Consider the following 20,369-nt stretch of genomic DNA (forward strand, 5'->3'; position numbering starts at 1 on the left):
TACATATACACACACACACACAGAGCACAGGGTGAGTTGAATAGGGATAATACCTAAAAAAAAAAAATTAAGGGGTAAGAGAAATATATTGGGAAGAGAAAGGGAGAAATGGAATGGGGCAAATTATCTCTCATAAAAGAGGCAAGAAAAAGCTTTTTCAATGGAGGGGAAAAGCAGGGAGGTGAGAGGGAGAAAGTGAAGTTTACTTTCATCACATTTGGCTTAAGGAAGGAATAACATGCACACTACATTTGGTATGAAAATTTATCTTACACTACAGGAAAGTAGGGTAGAAGGGTATAAGTGGGGTGGGGCGATAATGGAAGGGAGGGCAAATGGGAGGAGGGAGCAATTAGAGTAAACTCTTTTGGGGAGGGACAAGGTCAAAAGAGAGAATAGAAGAAATGGGGGCAAGATAGGATGGAGGGAAATATGGTCAGTCTTACACAGCATGACTATTATGGAAGTCATTTGCAAAACTACACATATATAGCCTATATTGAATTGCTTGCCTTCTCAGGGGGCATGGATGGGGCGGGAGGAAGGGAGAGAAGTTGGAACTCAAAGTTTTAAGAACAAATGTTGAGAATTGTTTTTTCATACAACTGGGAAACAAGAAATACAGGTAATTGGGTACAGAAATTTATGTTGCCCTACAAGACAAGAGAGAAGATGGGGATGAGGGAAGGGAGGGGTGTGATGGAAGGGAAGGCAGATTGGGGGAAGGGGTAATCAGAATGTATGGTGTTTTGGGGTGGAGGAGGGGAGACATGGGGAGAAAATTTGGAACGCAAAGTTTTGTGAAAATGAATGTTGAAAACTAAAATAAATAAATAAACATTAATTATGCACTAATAAAAAAAAGGCATGTTGTGAAAAATTTACTATATTTCCCTTCATCCTATCTTGTCCTCCATTTATTCTATTCTCTCTTTTGACTTTGTCCCTCCCCAAAAGTATTTACTTCTAATTACCTCCTCCCATTTGCCCTCCCTTTTATTATCCCCCCACTCCTCACTTATCCCCTTCTCCCCTACTTTTCTGTAGTGTAAGATAGATTTTCATACCAAATTGAGTGTGCTCACTCCTTAATTTTATTTTTTAGATATTATCCATTCCTATTCAACTTACGATGTCCTCTCTGTCTATATGGATATAATCCCTCCAACTACCCAAATACTGAGAAAAGTCTCAAGAGTAACAAATATTATCTTTCCATGTAGGAATGTGAACAGTTCAACTTTGGTAAGTCCCTTATGATATCTCTTTCCTGTTTACCTTTACATGCTTCTCTTGATTCTTGTGTTTGAAAATCAAATTTTCTATTCAGCTCTGGTCTTTTCATCAAGAATGCTTGAAAGCCCTCTATTTCATTGAATGAACATTTTTCCCCCTGAATTATTATATATTCAATTTTGCTGAGTAGGTGATTCTTGATTTTAATCCTAGTTCCTTTGACTTGTGGAATATCCTATTCCAAGCCCTTTGATCCCTTAATGTAGAAGCTGCTAGATCTTGTGTTATCCTGATGGTATTTCCACAATACTCAAATTATTTCTTTCTTGATGCTTGCAACATGTTCCCCTTGACCTGAGAACCCTGAAATTTGGCTACAATAGTCTTAGGAGTTTTTCGTTTGGGATCTCTTTCAGCAGGTGATTGGTGTATTCTTTCAACATTTATTTTACCCTCTGGTTCTAGAATATTAGGTCAGTTTCTCTTGATAATTTCATGAAAGATGATGTCTAGGCTCTTTTTTTGATCATGGTTTGCAGGTAGTCCCATAATTTTAAAATTGTATCTTCTGGATCTATTTCCCAGGTCAGTTGTTTCTCCAGTGAGGTATTTCACATTGTCTGCTATTTTTTCATTCCTTTGGTTTTGTTTTATAATTTCTTGATTTTTTATATAGTCATTAGTTTCCATCTACTTCACTCTAATTTTTAAAGAACTATTTTCTTCAGCAAGCTTTTGGACCTCCTTTTCCATCTGGCCAATTTTGCTTTTTAGGGCATTCTTCTCCTCATTGGCTTTTTGGATTTCTTTTTCCATTTGAGTTAGTCTATTTTTAAAGTGTTATTTTCTTCAGCATTTTTTGGGTCTCTTTTAGCAAGCAGTTGCCTCGTTTTTCATGATTTTCTTGCATCACTCTCATTTCTCTTCCCAATGTCACTCTACTTCTCTGATTTGATTTTCAAAATCCTTTTTGAGTTCTTCCATGGCCTGTGACCAATTCATATTTTTCTTGGAGGCTTCGGATGGAGGAGCTTTCACTTTGTTGTCTTCTCTTTGCATGTTTTGGTCTTCCTTATCACCCAGGTAAGATTCTATAGTCTGATTCATTTTTCAGTTTTTGCTCATTTCCCTAGCCATTTACTTGACTTTTGAGCTCTTTGTCAAGGCACTTCTCTGCTTCCAGTGAGGGTGGGGGGTGTACTGTCAGCCTCTCGATTCCCCCACAACCTATGGGCCTAGAGCTCCAGAAACAGTCGCTGTCTCTTCCCCTGCTGCTTCTGTGGCTGCTGCAGGTTCCTCTGCTCCCTTCTCCCTCTGCCACTGTGGAGCTGGGGCCGGGCCACTCCACTCTCCCACACTGGTCCCACAGGCTTTTTCCTCTGACCTTCCAATTTGTCCTTGGTGCTTGAAGTCCGGAAGTCTGGAACTTGCCACAGTTGGGAGAGATTCAGTCTCTCCAAGGCCTGCTCAGATTCTGTTTGTGCCAGCATGGCCCACGCTGGACTGTGTTCTGACCCCTGTGTGGCATTATAGACACTTCCCAGCGACCTTCCAGGCTATTTTGAGCTGCAGATTTGCTTTACTCCATCATTCTTTGGGTTCTGCAGCTCCAGAATTTGTTTAGAGTCATTTTTATGCAGGTATTTGTCTGGGCTTGGTGGGAGACTCTAGACAGTCCATGTTTTTACTCCACCCTGTATATATTTTTAATATATAATGTATTTATTTTTCAGTTTTCAACATTGACTTCCACAAGAATTTGAATTCCAAATTTTCTCCCCTCTTTCCCCACCCCCACCCCATGTCAACATGCATCCCATTCACCCCTTCCTCTAATCAGTCTATCCTCCCTTTTATCACCTCCCCCTTCTTCTATCCCTCTCCCCTTCTAGATTTCTATACCCCAATTTTCCAGTTACACTTCTGTAAATTTTTAAATGCTTCATTGATCTCCTTTTATTTCTTCTATTTTTTTGGCATTAGTATTACTATTCCCCTTTCATCTAACCCCATCCTGAATTTAAAAAGAAATCTTTTCTTATAACAAATAAAGAAGAAGAATGGCATAGAGGGTTCAAAAATTGACCCAGAAGTCAGTATGACCTGGGCTCATGTGCTGCCTCTGTCAGCCCCTGGGGGAGTGACCTAATCTCTGGGAGGTCTAGATAACTCTCTAAGAATATAAATCCTAGAGAAGGTGCTGATGAGCACTGGGAGAGTGAGTTCTTCACCTGAGAATTCCCTGAACTGTCCTCATCCATTGGCACTTTCTATTAGGATAAATAATCACCACCAAGTAAAATAAATCCATATATTCCCTGGTCGGGCCCCCAAGTGCGTTCTCTACCTGGATTCCATTTGATATTTACTTTATTGACGAGGAACCCATGATTCAGAGAGGGTAGATGATTTGTTCATGAGTCACACAGGAAATAAGAGGCAAATTTGAGCCCAGGTTTTCTTGATTTCAAATTCAGGACTGTTCTACTTGACAAGGTTTCTTTCTTATTCTACTGAGAGAGAAATTCCTGGATTAATTATGCAAGCATCGGAAGTCAAGTCCCTGTTGCCAAGAATGTGGATGGATTTAAAGAGAAGCCCTTCTCCCCATCACAGACACACAATGAACTTCCATCTTCAGTGTTCAGAGATTTGCAACGTAGAACTCCTCAGGTGACATGTTCCAAAATGTTAGGGTTCAAAATTTTAAAGGATTTTTCTAACATTATTATATTTTAGCAAATCATATACTAGTATTCATGAAAATATCTATCGTTGGAGATCACTGGTAGAAAAATAACTCTTCCACCCCGCACTCACTGCGTAGAAACTGAAAGGAGACCCCCATTGGTACAGGTTGTTGCCAAAGGAAGAAAGGAAATAAACATGAAGCAAGTGTCAACCATGTGTCTGGCATGGGTGCCAGGTGCTTTACAAACATTAACTCGTTTGATCCTCACACATCTGGCAGGCAGGTACTTTAATTATTCCTGTTTTACAGTTATTGAGGGAAACAAAGTTAAGTGAACTGCCCAGGGTCACACAGCAGATAAGTATCTATTGTTGGATTCGAACTTAGGTCTTCCTGACTCGTGGCCCAGTGCTCTGTGTACTCTGGCGACCCCTGGAAGCCACTTAACCTCTCTGGGCTTCAGTTTCCTCATTTGTAAAATGACAGGATGTTCTAGATGAGCTTTAAAGTCCCTCCTAGCTCATAAATTTTGTGCTAGGATGTCTTAATACAGATTTCAAAGTGTTCATTGCAAGAGAATTTCTCAAAAAAAATAGAAAAGAACATTTCTCCCACTTAATGAGTAAGACTGAATCAAGAAGAACAAAAAATGATAGGAAATACATATCTATTTCAGTGCCTTACACTTCAGCAAGGACTATTTGTAGCTTCTACATCCTCTAGCTACCCACTTCTAAATAAATGGCCATGTGGCTTCCAGTCATCTCTCCATGGAAGGTATGCTTCTTTGACTCACTAATAATCACTCTATGTGACTCTAGATCCAATGGTCTTCAAAAAAAATTTTTATTGCTGCTTTTCCTTAATTTACAACTGGCACTTCCCAATAGCTCCCTTGAAGAAAATCAATTAAGCAAATCAAAGGAATGCAGCCCTAGTGGGACATCCCATGCAAATGCTGCATCTGGGATACATCTTTCTAGGTAAAGGTCTTTCTTTGCAAATGGCATTTCACCTCATTGCTCCTGTAGAGTTCCTTGTTTGGAATGGGTTGTGGCCTATTAACACCCAGCATGCACCTCTGCAGTACCCTTTGAGGGATCCTTATGTCATCTCACAAAAACCCTTTCCTTATCCTACTAACTATCCTATTTCTGTTAATGTCCCAGCCATCCTTCCAGTTGTTCAGGCTCAACACCTCAGTTCTTATCTCTGATTCCTTCCACTGCTTTGCCCTCTACAATTACTGCTTTTGTGATTGCATCTCTGCACTCTCTCACACATTCATCTGGACCTTTTTCCACACCCCAGATAAGGCCTTTATTGTAGCTCATTTGGAATATTACAGTAACATTCTATATTGGTCTCCCTGCTGCCTTCTTTCCCCCATTCAATCTGTTCTGCGCACTGCTGCCAATTCAACTGAATCAAAATAACTCTCATGGTATGTCACATGTTATACATCTTCTGAATACTTACCAAAAAAGTCCAAATTCCTAAGTCTGGCATTCAAGGCCCTTAACAGCCTGGCCCCAATATACCTCCCCAAACTTATCTCACATTAATCTCTTTCACTTTGCTTTGGCTCTAAGCCATTCCCTATGCATGGATTACCTGTCCTCTTAGCCCCTATCTACCTGTTGAAATCTTAACCATCCTTCAAGGAAGATTTGATGACCATTCCCTCTGCAGAACCTTCCCTGATCTCACACTGTACTTGGAACTCTGATGGTGCTACTGTAGATTAGAGTTATTTGTGTAAACCCCCGAACTCCTTACCACATGCAGTGCATTCCAGGGATGAACTTGGGATAAGGAAGAGCCTTGCATAAGTCCTTAGCCTATTTCTAATTCAATTTTATCTGCTGTAAAACAGAGTAAAAATCCTTACTGAACCTCCTTCAAAAGGTTACTGTGAGTTTCAAAGGAGATAATGCCAGTAAGGTGCTTTGTAAACTTCAAACTGCCATGGCTACCTTACTTATTATTACTTGACTATAAGACCTTTGAGGGCATATATTTTTGATCAGTTTCCCCTTCAGTTTAGGATTGGCCTAGGCCTGGAACCACAGCACTACTCACATAGTAGGGATCATATATATACTCATTAAATGAAAAGAGAATGTACAGAAGTTAACTTTAGAATGACTCATACAATATGCTATCTTAGTAAGACTGGGTAAAATTCAGGCCAACTCAAATACCTGATAATAGTAATTGGTAGTAAATAAAATGCTGAGCCTGCAGAGTCAGGAAGTCCCAGGTTCATCCTGCCAATGGCACTTGCTAGCTGTGAGACCTTGGGCAAATCATTTACCTTGACTGTGCTTCTTTTAGAGGATCACAGGTTTATAGAACTTGAAAGGACCTTAGAGTTCATGGAATTCAACTCTCTTGCTTTAAAAGTGAGAAAAATGAAGCCCAAAGAGATGTGACGACTTGCCCAGAGTCTCAACAGTAGTAAACGACAAAGGAAAGATTTGAACTGAAGTACTCTGACTTCAAAAACAAAGTTCTTTCCATGCCTCTTCAAGCAACTCCCTAGAACTTATCTACTAACTCAGAAATGGTTTTGATCTAAATTGATGGAAGATATTCCCAAACCCAGAAGTCCCTACTTGACAAGATGAAAGATTCTTAATGTTATTAAGAATCAATATAAAAATATTACTGTGGCTGAAGCTATTTGGACAAGAGTTTGAAATCAATGAGGACTCAGAATTAGCCATGCAAAATGGCACATAGCATTCTTGTCTATTGGAATATGGGGTCTTTCATACTGTAGCTAGGGCCCAAGTTTGTCAAGTTTTCTGTTCCTTTTTCCTCCAAATGTATGGTGGCATTTCTGCATGTCAGCGGGCACTAGAGAGACAAAGGACAAACAGCGTCTACTCAGTGTGATTGTTTTTTCATAACTAGAAGTGGAAATTACTGGATTTCTATCAAGAAAGTATATTGTATTTTATAGAGAAAAAATGTTCAGAGAGGGACCCTAACACTTGAGTATGATGCCAAACTGAACCTCTCAAGGTTCTCCTGTCATTTGTTTTTCAGTTACTTTGAAGACTTCTTAAAGCTTGGCAGACATTTGATATGTGACAGAAATGGGTGAGGTGGGGGCGAGTAGAGGGCAATGGGCCATGACTTCTTCCTAGAAAAGGAGGAGGAGGAAGAGGAAGAGGAGGTGAAGTTTCTTTTCACAGTTGCTGCCTTATTAGAACTTGCATACAAAATAACAGCTGAAGATTTTCACTAATATGTGTAGCTTTTTATTTTTTAGAATTATTTTACTACTTCATGCTATATGAGAATTAAAGTGGGGGGAAGGTCAGAGGTAAATTCTAGCAGTATTGGCACATGTATTTTATATGTTTACTTTTGGCTGCACTTCACAAGGTATAAAGGTATATCTTCACTATAAAAAGAAAATGTTGTATATGGGGGAGTCCAATTAAGGGGCTTCATATGACAATCACATCAGGTGGAGATTTTTTGAAAATCACTGAACAATTGAAGCCACAACAGAAATTATGGCCTTGGAAAGTATTCAGGGTGAGAGAGATTGGAAATCACAGGAATAACAAAAATAATTTAGTAGGAGTAAGACAGAGAGAGAAATGGGATGATAGAATATGATTGAAGGTAATTTCACAATTTTTGATCACGGAATTGCAACACTGGTGGGTCGTGGCATAATCAGTGAATGGAGTAACAGGTCATAGGAGGTGAATGGATTGAAGGACTGGGAGGCTACAGCATCAACATGTATTTTGAAGTCCCTGAGTACATGGAAAGGAGTGGGGATTGACTGGAGCCAGGCACTGAACTCAGTAAGAAGGGGAGAACAGTAGATAACAGCCACTAGGCAATAAATTGGATCCCTCAATTCATCCAAAGCACAGCTTAAGTTCCATCTCATAAATGAGTTCTTCCCATCTCCCCAACTCCCAGATATTAGCTTTCTTCATTTCTCGGGATTATTTGTATTACTTTATATACATTTTGTAAATGTTTATGAACATATTTTATCCCTGTAGTCAAATGTAAGCTCTTTGAGAGCAGGGAACCTCTCATTTTATTCTTTCTATCTCTAGCACATAGCACAGTGCCTAGCACATAGTAGGCTCTTTATAGATATTTGTTGAATTTAATTAACTGAATTGAAATAAAATGAAATGAATTAAATTGAATGTCTCAATGTTATTCCTCAAGATGGTAGCAGGACTGGAACTGAAGCACTAGTTTCCTCACTTTAGTGTAGTTTCCTTTCTATTACACCATTCTTGTACCCTAAGGCTATTGTGCTCCTTAACTTCTATTAATCTAATGCTCATTATATTGAATAGTTTCACTGGAGGCTCCAAAAAGTCCTCAAATGAGTTACCAACAATAAATACTTACTTGAAAAAAAAAATCACTGAACAGGCTAAAATGCTTTAAGGTCAGAAGGAACCACTTCAGGGTCACTCAGGTAGCTCAACCCTTACATTTTGACAGATGAGGAAACAGGCTTAGAGAAGTTAAGCAACTTGCCAGAGGACATGAGTGCTAAGCCAGGACTTTGCCCATTACACCGCAATGCCTATTACCTTAATAGCTGGAAACAGCATCTAGGATGACTCTCTCAGCTGCATTTGAGAAAACTAGGACCCAAAGACATAGAGTGAATTGTCCAAAGCGAGACAGCTAGTGAGGGGAAGAACTAGACCTCACATCTAGGTCTTCTGGCTCTTTAGTCTAGAACCTCCTAATGTATTCCAAACTTCCTCCCTTCAGGTTTCTCTTACTTATATCTTGGCATTTGAAGTGGCAGTATGCCCTGGGTATGTCATAATCTCTCTGAACCTCCATCTTCTTATCTGTAAAACAGGGATAATAATAAATAAGGTGAATGATTATTAATAACCAGTGAATTGAGGATATTGAGAGTTGCCCCTTTTTCTAAAGTCCTGATTTTAACAGTCTTGAAGGACATGGATGATAATGAAATTGTACTAACTTTCATATTCAGACCCCACCCAAGTGGAGCAGCCATTGTGTTCTGCCCAGGCTTGGCTGAGGGAAAAATTCTTTGAATAGATTACCCAAGGATGAGGGAACTTAAGTGGATGATTTAATCAAAGATCAGGTCCAGTCCCTCAATGTGATATTCATTCTTCAATCAATTGTTAACCAATCAGAGTTGATTGCCATTTGTTTTCCAAAAGGGTATATAAGCTATAAGCCCAACCCTCCATGGATTGTGGTTGGTCTAACAGAGAGATGGCCAAATGACCACCCTTTTATTAAAATATTAGCATTATTAACAAAATTATTAAATTATCTAGAAATTATGCCTCTCAAACCTTTTAATCACCACATAACATTTCTCTCACAGGGGTTACTGTGAGGATTAAATGAACTAATGCATTTAAAGCACTTTGTAAATCTAATGTGCTATATCAATAGTCTTATTATTTTTTTTAATAATTCCCCTGACTTTGAAGCCAGAAAAACCTCAATTCAAAAACCATTTCTTGAAATATCCTGGTTGTGTGACCATGAGCAAATCACTTAACCTCTCAGTGCTCAAGAAGACTTGCTAAACAAATTGCAGGGAAGGTCCCAATCTTCACTGAGAGACAGGTTTTCTCACCTAGTAGTTCCTTATGCCAATAAAATCAAGCTATTATCAGTATCATTAATTATCTAACCTTGCCTAGGAGCTACATTATATTAATGCCTGCTATAGTACACAGAACCAAATAGTTATGAAAGATTGAACATATATATATATATATATGTATATGAAGAAAAGGAACTAGTCAGAGGCTCATCTACTGGGCAATGCTATAAATAAGAGCAGAGGCCAACCCAGGGAATGGAGAGAGAAGACTGCAAATACCCTCTCCAGGCTAGACTGCAGCAAGTGGAACCCATCCCTTATTTCCTTGACTCAATTTAGCCAAGAGTTAGTAAATGGTTGCTGAAAGTACCCCAAATTTCGATGACATAGGGTTTCTGCTTCATGGAGAGCAGTCAATGAAGGAGCACAACAATATACAGCGATGCATGTCAAATGCATGGATGAAGTACAAAGCACCATGTGAGCTCTCATGGCTAAAACAGGCCGAAAATTGAGCACATCGCTTATTGGTAGGGGGAGGGGAAGGAGAAACAAATACGGGATTAAATGATGCTTTTGGGGAATGACATCATTAATTTCCCCTTGAGATTCCACGATTCATTCTGGCTTTCACAATTCTCAAGCAATTCTTTAAAAACAACAAAAACAGAAATAAAGAAGAAATAGTATCAATATCAAAACCCCTAGGGTGCTGACTACAAAATTGTATTTGATGTCTAACTTCTTTAATTCAGTAATCATTTAAATACGCATTATGTGTTCTGTTCTAGGCTGTGGAGATACAAAAATAAAGACAATCTAATGCCCCCTTTCCAGGACCTTCTCCTGGCAGCAGAGGGCAAGCACAAGTAACATAGATAAGAACAGATGCAGGAGGCAAAGGAGACAAAAACGTTCCAGGACAATGTGAGTAGGGAAGGATCACTTTCAAGGGAGGGGAAGAGAAAGGCTTCATTAAGGTGGTGGCACCCCAGCTCAGCCTTCAAAGAAGATAAGGATTCTGAATAGTAGAGAGAGTAAGAAATGCATCCCAAGCTTGAGGGACAATTTATACAAATGCATGGAGGTCAAAGATTGAGTATTAAATCCACAACTGTTCTATTAACTAATTGACAAAAGATAAATGATGAATTCAAGCTTGATTATTTGTTTTAGGAATTTTTTTTGCATTTGGAAAACATGGAATGACAATTCCTTGGATTTTGCGAGAAATGCCAACAGCAAATTGGAACGACAACAATTCTTTGTAGTTATCTTACAGACAGCCAATTCTCCATCAAATCTGGTGTAATACCTAAATATTTCTTTATTTGTATGACTTTTTTTAATTTTTAAAGAAAAGCTTGGAGAAAATATCTTGTTTTAAATTCAATTTTATTCTCACCTCCGAATTCTCTCTGCCCTCTCCCCTACCACCATTAATAAAAACATGATTAAGTAGTTGTTTACAATGCTTCTTCACTCTTTTCTCCTAGTTTTCTCCTATTTGGATGAAGGAGGGAGGATATTGAGACTGATTTGGGACTAGAGGATGTGTCCTCTGTGGCTATATGTGCTTCATTACATGATATGACATTATATCATTAAGGGAATACTAAGCATCAAGTTTAAAAGAGCTCAACTCCTTTGGGAAGAACGAGGGGGAAACAGGGGGCTGGAGTGAACTCATTTCTGGAACTCCAAATCCCAAAGCTTTAGAAGAGGAAGATTTGGCTAATTTTTTCCTATGACTTCATGAGGTACAAATTGTTAGAAGTAAATCATATACTAAATATGAAGGAAAGGAAAAGTATTTATTAGACCAATACTTTCCAGTGCAGTGGAATAGCAGGCGTGGAAGAACATTTGCTCAGTGCTTACTGTGTGCCAAGTATTGGGAGCAAGAATGGGAAAAGGAGGCCTTCCTGGTGCCCACATTCTAATGAGGGAGCCATGGCCAAGAGTCAGAAGCACCACATCTTTCCATGTTCAATTGAATTCTTCATATTTGTCATTTTTAATGCCACAATAACATCTCACTACATTCACATGCCATAGGTTTTTCGACTATTCCCTAACTGATGGGCACTCACTTCGTTTTCAGTTCTTTGATACCATGAAGAACACTGTCACAAATACTTAGATCTTTGTTTCTTTTGGACTTTCTTGGGATATAAGCCTATTATATCTATATCTATATCTATATCTATATCTATATCTATATCTATATGTCTATATATATATATATATATGTATACACACACACACACACACACACACATATATGCGCCTATAAACCTTGCCCCTCTGTGTCTCCATGTCTCTTTGTTTTTCCCCAGTGACCCTGACCTTTGAAGTCTCACGCTTCCTGCATATATGACACAGTGCTTTGCCAGGTATTGCTCATGAAGTAGTTAGTTATTCAATACTCGTCAAATAATATGAACTCACATGTATATAGTACCTTAATGTTTGCAAAGCACTTTATATCAGCTATCGTCTTTAACACCAACAACAATCCTGAGAGGTAAGTGTGATTACTTGCCCCCATTTTACAGAACAAAGAAACTTAGATCAAAAGAGGTAAGATAACTTGGCCAGGTGACATTCTGACCTTGATTTCCCTGACTCGAAGTCTAGGCACTCCCTGCTGCGCTGTGCTGCTTACTCCCTGCTAAAAGTAAATACACAAACACAGAGCCCACAAGAAGTCCTGACAGTTGTGGCTCCATGAATATTTAAGTGGCCTGTATAAGCATTATGCTAATAAAGCATTTTATAAAAGCCTGTTGCCTCCTATGGGAGCTTTTCTTGGATCATTCTGAATTTTCAACCTTTCCTTATTCCCTGGCTCCTTCCCTACTGCCTGTCAATGGGCCACATTTCTCCTAGCACCAAAACCCCTTCCCTTGGCCCCATCACCATCTCCAGATATTGAGCTCTCCCTTGCCCATCCCTTTCATGGCCAAACTCATGACTACTTTCTCACCTCCACTCACTTCTCATTGTCTTGAAGTCTGATTTTCATCCCCAATGCTTGTGCTACATCCCCAACGGTCTCTTTATTGTTAAATCCAAAGGGCTTTTCTTAATCCTCATCTTCTTGATATCTGGCTAGTGTTTGTGTATCCCCATCACCTAGCACAGGGGCTGGGAGCTAATAAACGCGTTAGAATTGTTGACTGATGAAACATCTCCCAATGTTCTTTATGGCACTAATTGACTTATCTTCATCGTTAATATCAGGTGTAATTGCAGTTAGAGATTTTGTGTGAATTAGCACACAACTCAAGTTTGTGGACTTATACCATGACCAAATTTTTTAACTAATTTCATTTTCTTATCACTAATTTGCAAATAACCAGGGATACTTCCATTTGATAGCTTAGAAAGGCAGTCTTAAAACTGGGAGCTGTTATCAGGAAAGTTTTCAGCTGTCTGCTACATGTCCCAAAGGAAAACGAAACTCATGTTTCATCATGCTTCCCTCCTACCACCCAAGTTTTCCAGTTACGACAGAATAGACCACCCAATAAAGATTCCAAGTCTAATATATTCTAATTCCTTTCCAACATGCTCGCCAGAGCCTTGTGGAGGCAGACCTTTATGCGATGCATTATGTTATTGTTTTTACAATTGTCAAGGTTTTTAATGAACCAATGACTTGCACTAGCAACCATTAAATGAGTTTAAATTAAAATGTCCTCTTGTTGACAAAGAGCAATGGGAAGGTGGTGACCAGCAACCTGCACATTCTCCAGTCACCCTTCTGCCTGAAGTTTCACATCCTGCAAGTACAAAACTGTTCTCCACAACTGCATCTGAAAATGGTGTCGAAAGAGAAACCATCTGGGTGAGCCAACTCCAAGTACTTTTGTGAGACCAGGCACAATTAGTGACGGCGCTTTTGTGGAATTCATCAGCAAAACTGACATTTGTCCTGAAAAATGCCAGAGAACCAGAGAAGGAGACATAGTAGGTGATTATTGTGAAAGCAGGGAGGTAGGACTGAGAGATTATAGGAGTGGATTGAAATGCTGAGCTCCCTTCATGGTATAATGGCCTGCGCAGCCACCCCAGAATCACCTAGCATATGTAGGGCAAACAAAAGTGAGTGCCAATTGATCAGGATTTAGCAAATGAAGGCACATTTCCCAAATGGGTTTACTGAGCAAAGATATTTCCAAAATGTAGAGAGAAGGCTACTTAAAGCATAGGTGAATTTTATCATTTTTCACATTTCGCTGAATTATGTGTGAATATGAACCTTTTGGTTCCTCACTTGAGGAGTACAACTCAATAGCTTAGTAAACCATGGGCAGAAAAGCAGTATTTCAAAATGGCAAAACACAGTGTACTTCCAACTTGGTGGCAGAGTCCTCATTTAGAAGCATCCACTAGCCTACCATGCTGGTCTTGCAGCTTCCTAGGCAAATTAAATAGGCAAGGACTATGTTCTTCAACAACAAAACAAACTACTGGAGAAGAATTTAGAAAAGAAAGAAAAGAAAAGCATTTTTCCCCATCATTTTCAAGATACCTAAAAATATGTCCTTTATCACTTGAGTTAGACAGGGGAAAATGCTACAGTTTAAAAACCCCAACAAAATAAAATCCCAAACACAGGACTTGGTGGCAGAAGACCTAAGTGTAAACCTTGGCTCTGATGCTTAAACACCTATGTGACCTTAGACAAATTATTAACCTGTCTGGGTTTCAGTTTCCTCATTGGTAAAATGAAAAGATTGGACTAGATTATCTGTAATGTTCCTTCCAGTTCAAAATCTATGAACCAATGATCCATATTTTTTATATGAAATTGCAGTTACGTATATGTATATATGTAGACATATATTTACATAAATACATATATGTATGTTATGGTTACGATAATCACTGGCCAATGTAAAAATAAATCAGTTATTCTCTACCATCCAGCAGCTTGGACAGCAAAGGGCACCCATTACACCATGAGGGGGGAATGATAATAAGAAAGGTAATGATAAAGACCCAAATGAGGATTTGCTCGTTAGTAAAGAATATAGCAAAGCAAGCATAGCATAGTAAACAGAAGAGACTGGAATGGAGAGTGGAAAGATCTGTTCTTCCCTCCAGTCTCCACAGAGATGCCAAAGTTCTAACAAGCGTTAGTGACTTTCCTGTATGCATGTCAGAGAGTTTCCAAATGGCAAGAGTCAACGTCAAGATCAGCTCACTAATCTCATGTTATTTGGGGCTCAAACAGTGACTACTGCTTCTTTCCAAGGCTACTGTGGCATATCAAAAGGCGGATCTTGGCTCATTAAAACAAATAAAATATTTCTAAGAAAAAATAAAGGATTTTAGTGGGACATATCTCGGGTGAAGCCAGTAACCACATAAATAGGCACAACTGACTATTAAGCAGATGTGTAGGAGCCACCCTTTTGCTCTCCTCCCATGGCAGATACTTTGCTCTGTTTTAGAACGAGTGGTAAGAAACGAACCGTGAAGTCTACTGCCTTGGAGAAAGACCGAGAGTTTGTTCCCCTGTGTGCTCCTGAGAGGGAGCACTGCTTGGGAGAAAACTCTAAATACTAAGTCACCGTAAGATTAGCCATCCTTAGGGTTTACAAAACACTTTCCTCACACCAAGCCTACGTTGATAGGCAATGCACATCTTATTACCCACATTTTGTGGACAAGACCCTTAAAATTCAGGCATGTTTAGTGACTGTTTCACAGCTGTTAAATAGCAAAACTAACATTCAAAGTCTAGTATCCAGACTCCAAGTTGCATTATGCATAATATATGCTATACTACATATAGATTTATATCTAATATATGCTGTGCGATACATGTATATGCATATATATTAATCTATTTGAATACATTTTACTATTTTCAGTTATCAAGATAGGAAACATACATCAAGGTCTGAAGTGGATTGATATTTCTCATAACTAAACCTCAAATCCACATTTTGGTTTTTTATAGATCTATTGAATGATCCTGTGAATCGGCTGACTTGCAAACTGCCTAGGAACAACAGATCTGAATAAGTAAGAAAATTGCCCAGGACAACTGTCTTTTGAGAGCCTCAAATCTCAGCCATTTTTCCAGTTGTATGTCCTAATGCAGAACATTACCAAATATTAACCCTGGATTAATTTGCCTCTGAAAAAGAAATATATTAAGCACATGGATAAATGAGATTGTTACCTCTCTCCAGGTGAAAATGGTCATGGGCTTCATCCTCCTCCTATGATTTCTTATTGTTCCTGTTGGTAAGCTGTTCTATCATCAATGAGAAATCAACTGGTAAAGGTGATGGCCATCTAGAAGGTGAAAGAATTGAAATGTCCCAATTACTGTGACAAGCTTAAGCCAACAATCACCCCAGAGTTGTTACCTCACTCTAAGTGACTACCTGAATAGGTCAAGGTCTCCCACTGCATCCTGGGCCTTCACCACTCATCCTGATGAATACCTGGTCACTGGATCCAGATGGCTCTGGAGGAGAAGTGAGACTGGTGATGTGCACAGCCCCTCGCTCACTCAAAACAAAGTCCAGTGCAAGTCATGCCATCATTTCTTTGATGTCATGGTCTTCTTCGAAAACGAATGCCAAAGGCAGACGGACAGCTCCTCCTCTCCCAAAGAAGCAGAGTATGTCTGTTACATTTAAGTTGTGGTGACAATCTAATTAAGGTGCAAAGTCTAACTAGTAGTTTTATTAATAATGACAATAGTAATGATAACAACAAAACATATATAACCCTTTTTGGTTTACAAAGCCCTTTCTACAATACCTTTGCGAAGTGCATAGTGTAAGTATCATCATCTCTACCTTTCAGATGGGGAAACTGAGCCTCTGAGAAGTCATGCCATTTTCCCACAGTCACTGGACTCCCAAGGCTCATGACTTAGGAATCAAATCAGGTCTTTTTTATTCCAAGTTCTGGGCACTTTTCCTCTATAAATTACTGCCTATTGGTAATATGGTGATGGTGAGCCTCCAATTTATGGATTACCAAGGTTTGACCTTTTAGTTTGCAGAAGTCATTGAAAATAAAAAGGTCAACAGGGGAAGCAGCAGACAATAATGAACAGGTGATGGGCTACCATGGGATTACCATTACCTCTCTCTCAATTTCTATGGATAATTGAAATTTGATGTAAGATGATGGAAAGTGCTTCATACCATTACAATTTCCAAACTCTTAGAATCTTTTTCTTCAATCTTTTCTGTTTCACTACCATTAAAAAACAAAGAATACTAAACAGGGGGCATATTTAGAGCAATATGAAACATACTGAAGCAGCCCCCTACAGATACCAGAGATTATTACCATAATAATGAAAATAATTCCAGCTGGAAATCTGTATTACGAAAACCGAAACAGTTTACTTACATGTCACTGGAATAAAAAGACTGTAAAATTAAGTGATGAAGTTAGCAGTCCTAATTCAGTTTTAATGTGGAGGATTTTAACATATAAGTCCCTTTTAAAGGAACATTTTCTGTCTGGTTGACAGTACTGGTTCATAACATAAACATTTACACAAACGAGGACACAACTGTGTCCTTTTACGGTAGTCTTTGTCTCATCCTTTGTCCTTATCACTGACTTATAAATGGAGTTTTTCTGACAAGGTCCAACACTCTATGGCTTGGTAATACAACCATCTTCAGGTCCTGCCTAAAAGCTCTCCATTACATCAATTAACAGTCGGCTAATTCAAGTCACAAAGGGTTGTCTTGATAATTTTGGACATCTGAGCAACCCAAGTGGATTGGCCACTGCTTTAGTCAACGGATTTGGGTTTCAACTATTCTGACAGTCTCTGAAGTCAATTGTTAAATGTTCACTACTGAATAAACTACATAGATTATTTGTGCCACGGACACTATTAATTTTTCTCATGTAAAGGTCAGTTTTTCGAGATGGTGTTGAATTGTTTGGGTCTAGTTTTATAAGAAAAGGATTCTGTTTTGAAAGAAAGACACTAGAACCTATGTTAGAAAATATGACAGCATCAAATAATGAAAGAGGCAAAGGTTTGCATGTTATATAGAGGTTTTCTTGGAGAAGAGAACTGGAAGGTGCAGGTTATGGGAATCACCAAATAAAAATCACAAAAATATATCACTGACTATATCTAAATTAGCAAGTAATGGTTGATTACAATTTAAGAGTGCTTTCAGAATCAACTATCTGTGTGTAGTCAGATCACTGACTTGCTAGGGCAAAGATCAAAATTAATACAAGATTAGGGAAGGAATAAAAATGAGAAGTTCTATCTAGCACACAATTAAAATAGCTCCAACCTGACCTACTCAAATGCAGTATTGACTTAGATAAGTGATGAATGGAGACAGGAACAGACATCATTATAGACTACCACTATTTGCTTTGGAAGTTTAAATGATGTAAATCAATTGTTAAAAGTAGGAAGCCCCCCAAAACCTGAAATAACATTATCCAGTAAGCAACTGATCTCTTTGCAGAGTACAGAGAGATGGAAACCAAGGGCAACAAAAATTTGTATTATAAAAATATTTCCAAAACATTATGTAAGAAGTGGTGAAAAATTATGGGTACTACACCCAATTAAGCCAGATGATCCCCTGGGCTTTTGAGGATGAAATAGGAAAGAAGACAAATACATGAAAAAATGGAAACCATCTATTGAGATTTCTATAACAAACTATTTTCTCCATCAAAGACAGGGACAGTACCATATCTGTACTCTGAAATCACAGTCCCTGAATTTGCTGTATGAGGAAGTAGAAATAGCACTAAAGGAAACAAAGACAGGAAAAATAGTTAGACTGAACCAAGTATGCATAGAGGAGGTCTATGCTGGATGTGACACAATTTTGAAGGTGTTAGGGGGATGATTTGCAAGATATCTTCTGGAGATGAATGTATTAAATGGCTGGGAAACAAATCTGAGGTCTTTCTTAGCTTGGTATTCTACATATTCATGAATCTTAATTGGACTGTTATTATCTGCACTGAAGCTAGGGGTGAAACAGCCTCACACATTGCCTACTCTAACATGTTTTTCTATCAATATTTCTTATGTGCTCACAGCACCACTGTGCAAGAAATTCAGGGAGTGGGAGAGGGGAAGAAGATAGAAGGAGACGATGTGGTTTCTTAACTCTTATGAGCTTACATTTGGAGGAAGCAGAACAAACACAATTTAAGGACATCATACGAAGCATGAAGTACAAAATAACTTAGGATAAAATTCAGCATATAAATGTGGAGGGAATATAAAATCTTGGGAAGGGGAAGCAATCTTTAGTGTTAGATGAAGAAGGCAACTTTCTTCACAGAATAAACTATTTAGGGCCAGGTTTTGAAGGAGGCCTGAGATAGGAAAGAGAATATGAAATTAAAAATGATAATGAATGCCAAGTTTCTTTCTATTCTATGAATCTGAACAAATCATTTGCAAATTGAGGAAGTGGGCCTAGTCGATCTCTTAAGATTCAGGATCTCATGATCCTATAATCTAACAGGCTAGAGTTTTATGATTCTGTATGTGACTGAGTAGGTTGTGATCCCCAAGATAAGAACAGAATGTCAAAAGGTACTAGACTTTACCAATAATGGGGAAAGGAAGGTGGACTTAGAGATTTGGCCTTGGATACCAATATTCATGACAAACACTTAACATAATTCTTCAGAAAATAAGGCCAATAGTACCATCTATGAATTATCACATATAAATCTATTATTAATCTATTTGGTTTCTTTTTTAATTTTTAATTAATTTTATTTATTTTCAGTGTTCTATAATCACTACCATATAATTTAGATTTTTCCCCTTCCTCCCTCCTACATCCCCCCTCCCTCCCCGAGATGGCATACAATTTTATATAGGTTCTACATATACATTCCTATTAAATACATTTTTACTACAGCCATGCTGTGTAGAAGAATTAAAATGAATGGGAGAAATCATATAACAAATCAAAACATAGTACACACACACACAAAAAATGATCTGCTTCATTCTGCGATTGAATTCCATAGTTCTTTCTCTGGATGTGAAAGGCATTTTGCCTTAAAAGACCATTGGGAATTTTTCAAGTCCTTGCATTGCAATGAAGTACCAAGTCTACCAGAAAAAACTCTCGCACACTGTGGTCATTGCTGTGCATAAAGTTCTCCTGGTTCTGCCCCTTTTGCTCAGCATCAGATCATATAAGTCTTTCCAGGCCTCTCTGAAGTCTTCCTGTTCATCATTTCTTATAGCACAATAGTATTCCATTACATTCATATACCATAATTTATTCAGCCATTCCCCAATTGATGGGCATCCCCTTGATCTCCAGTTTTTGGCTACCACAAAGAGGGCTGCTATAAATATTTTTGTACACGTGGGACTCTTTCCCATTTTTATGAACTCTTGAGGATACAGTCCTAGAAGCAATATTACTGGGTCAAAGGGTATGCATATTTTTGTAGCCCTTTGGGCATAGTTCCAAATTGCTCTTCAGAATGGTTGGATGAGCTCATAGCTTTACCAACAATGAATTAGTGTTCCAACTGTCCCATATCCTCTCCAACATTTATCATCTTCCTGTTCTGTCATGTTTGTTAATCTGACAGATGTGATGTGATACCTTAGAGTTGTTTTGATTTGCATCTCTCTAATCAATAGTGATTTAGAACATTTTTATGACTAAAGATATCTTAATTTCTTCCTCTGAAAACAGCCTGTTCATATCTTTTGACCATTTATCAACTGGGGATCTATTTGGTTTCTAACAGATATCTATTATTCATTTCTCCATGATGCAACTGATATCTAAGATGACAGATTTGGAGTTGGAA

At 38.5% G+C, this 20,369-nt stretch overlaps 1 long non-coding RNA gene across 1 annotated transcript in view; it reads right to left on the reverse strand.

Annotated features, from left to right (window-relative positions):
• Nucleotides 1–20,369, reverse strand: part of LOC140515596 (uncharacterized) — a 104,772-nt gene that overhangs the window by 3,831 nt on the left and 80,572 nt on the right. Inside the window, exon 4 of the long non-coding RNA XR_011971096.1 lies at nucleotides 15,736–15,851. This is a non-coding gene — a long non-coding RNA (uncharacterized lncRNA). The remainder of the gene's footprint in view (nucleotides 1–15,735; nucleotides 15,852–20,369) is intronic.

The sequence above is a fragment of the Notamacropus eugenii genome, chromosome X (assembly GCF_028372415.1).
Source record: "Notamacropus eugenii isolate mMacEug1 chromosome X, mMacEug1.pri_v2, whole genome shotgun sequence".
Classification (NCBI taxonomy): Eukaryota; Metazoa; Chordata; class Mammalia; order Diprotodontia; family Macropodidae; genus Notamacropus; species Notamacropus eugenii.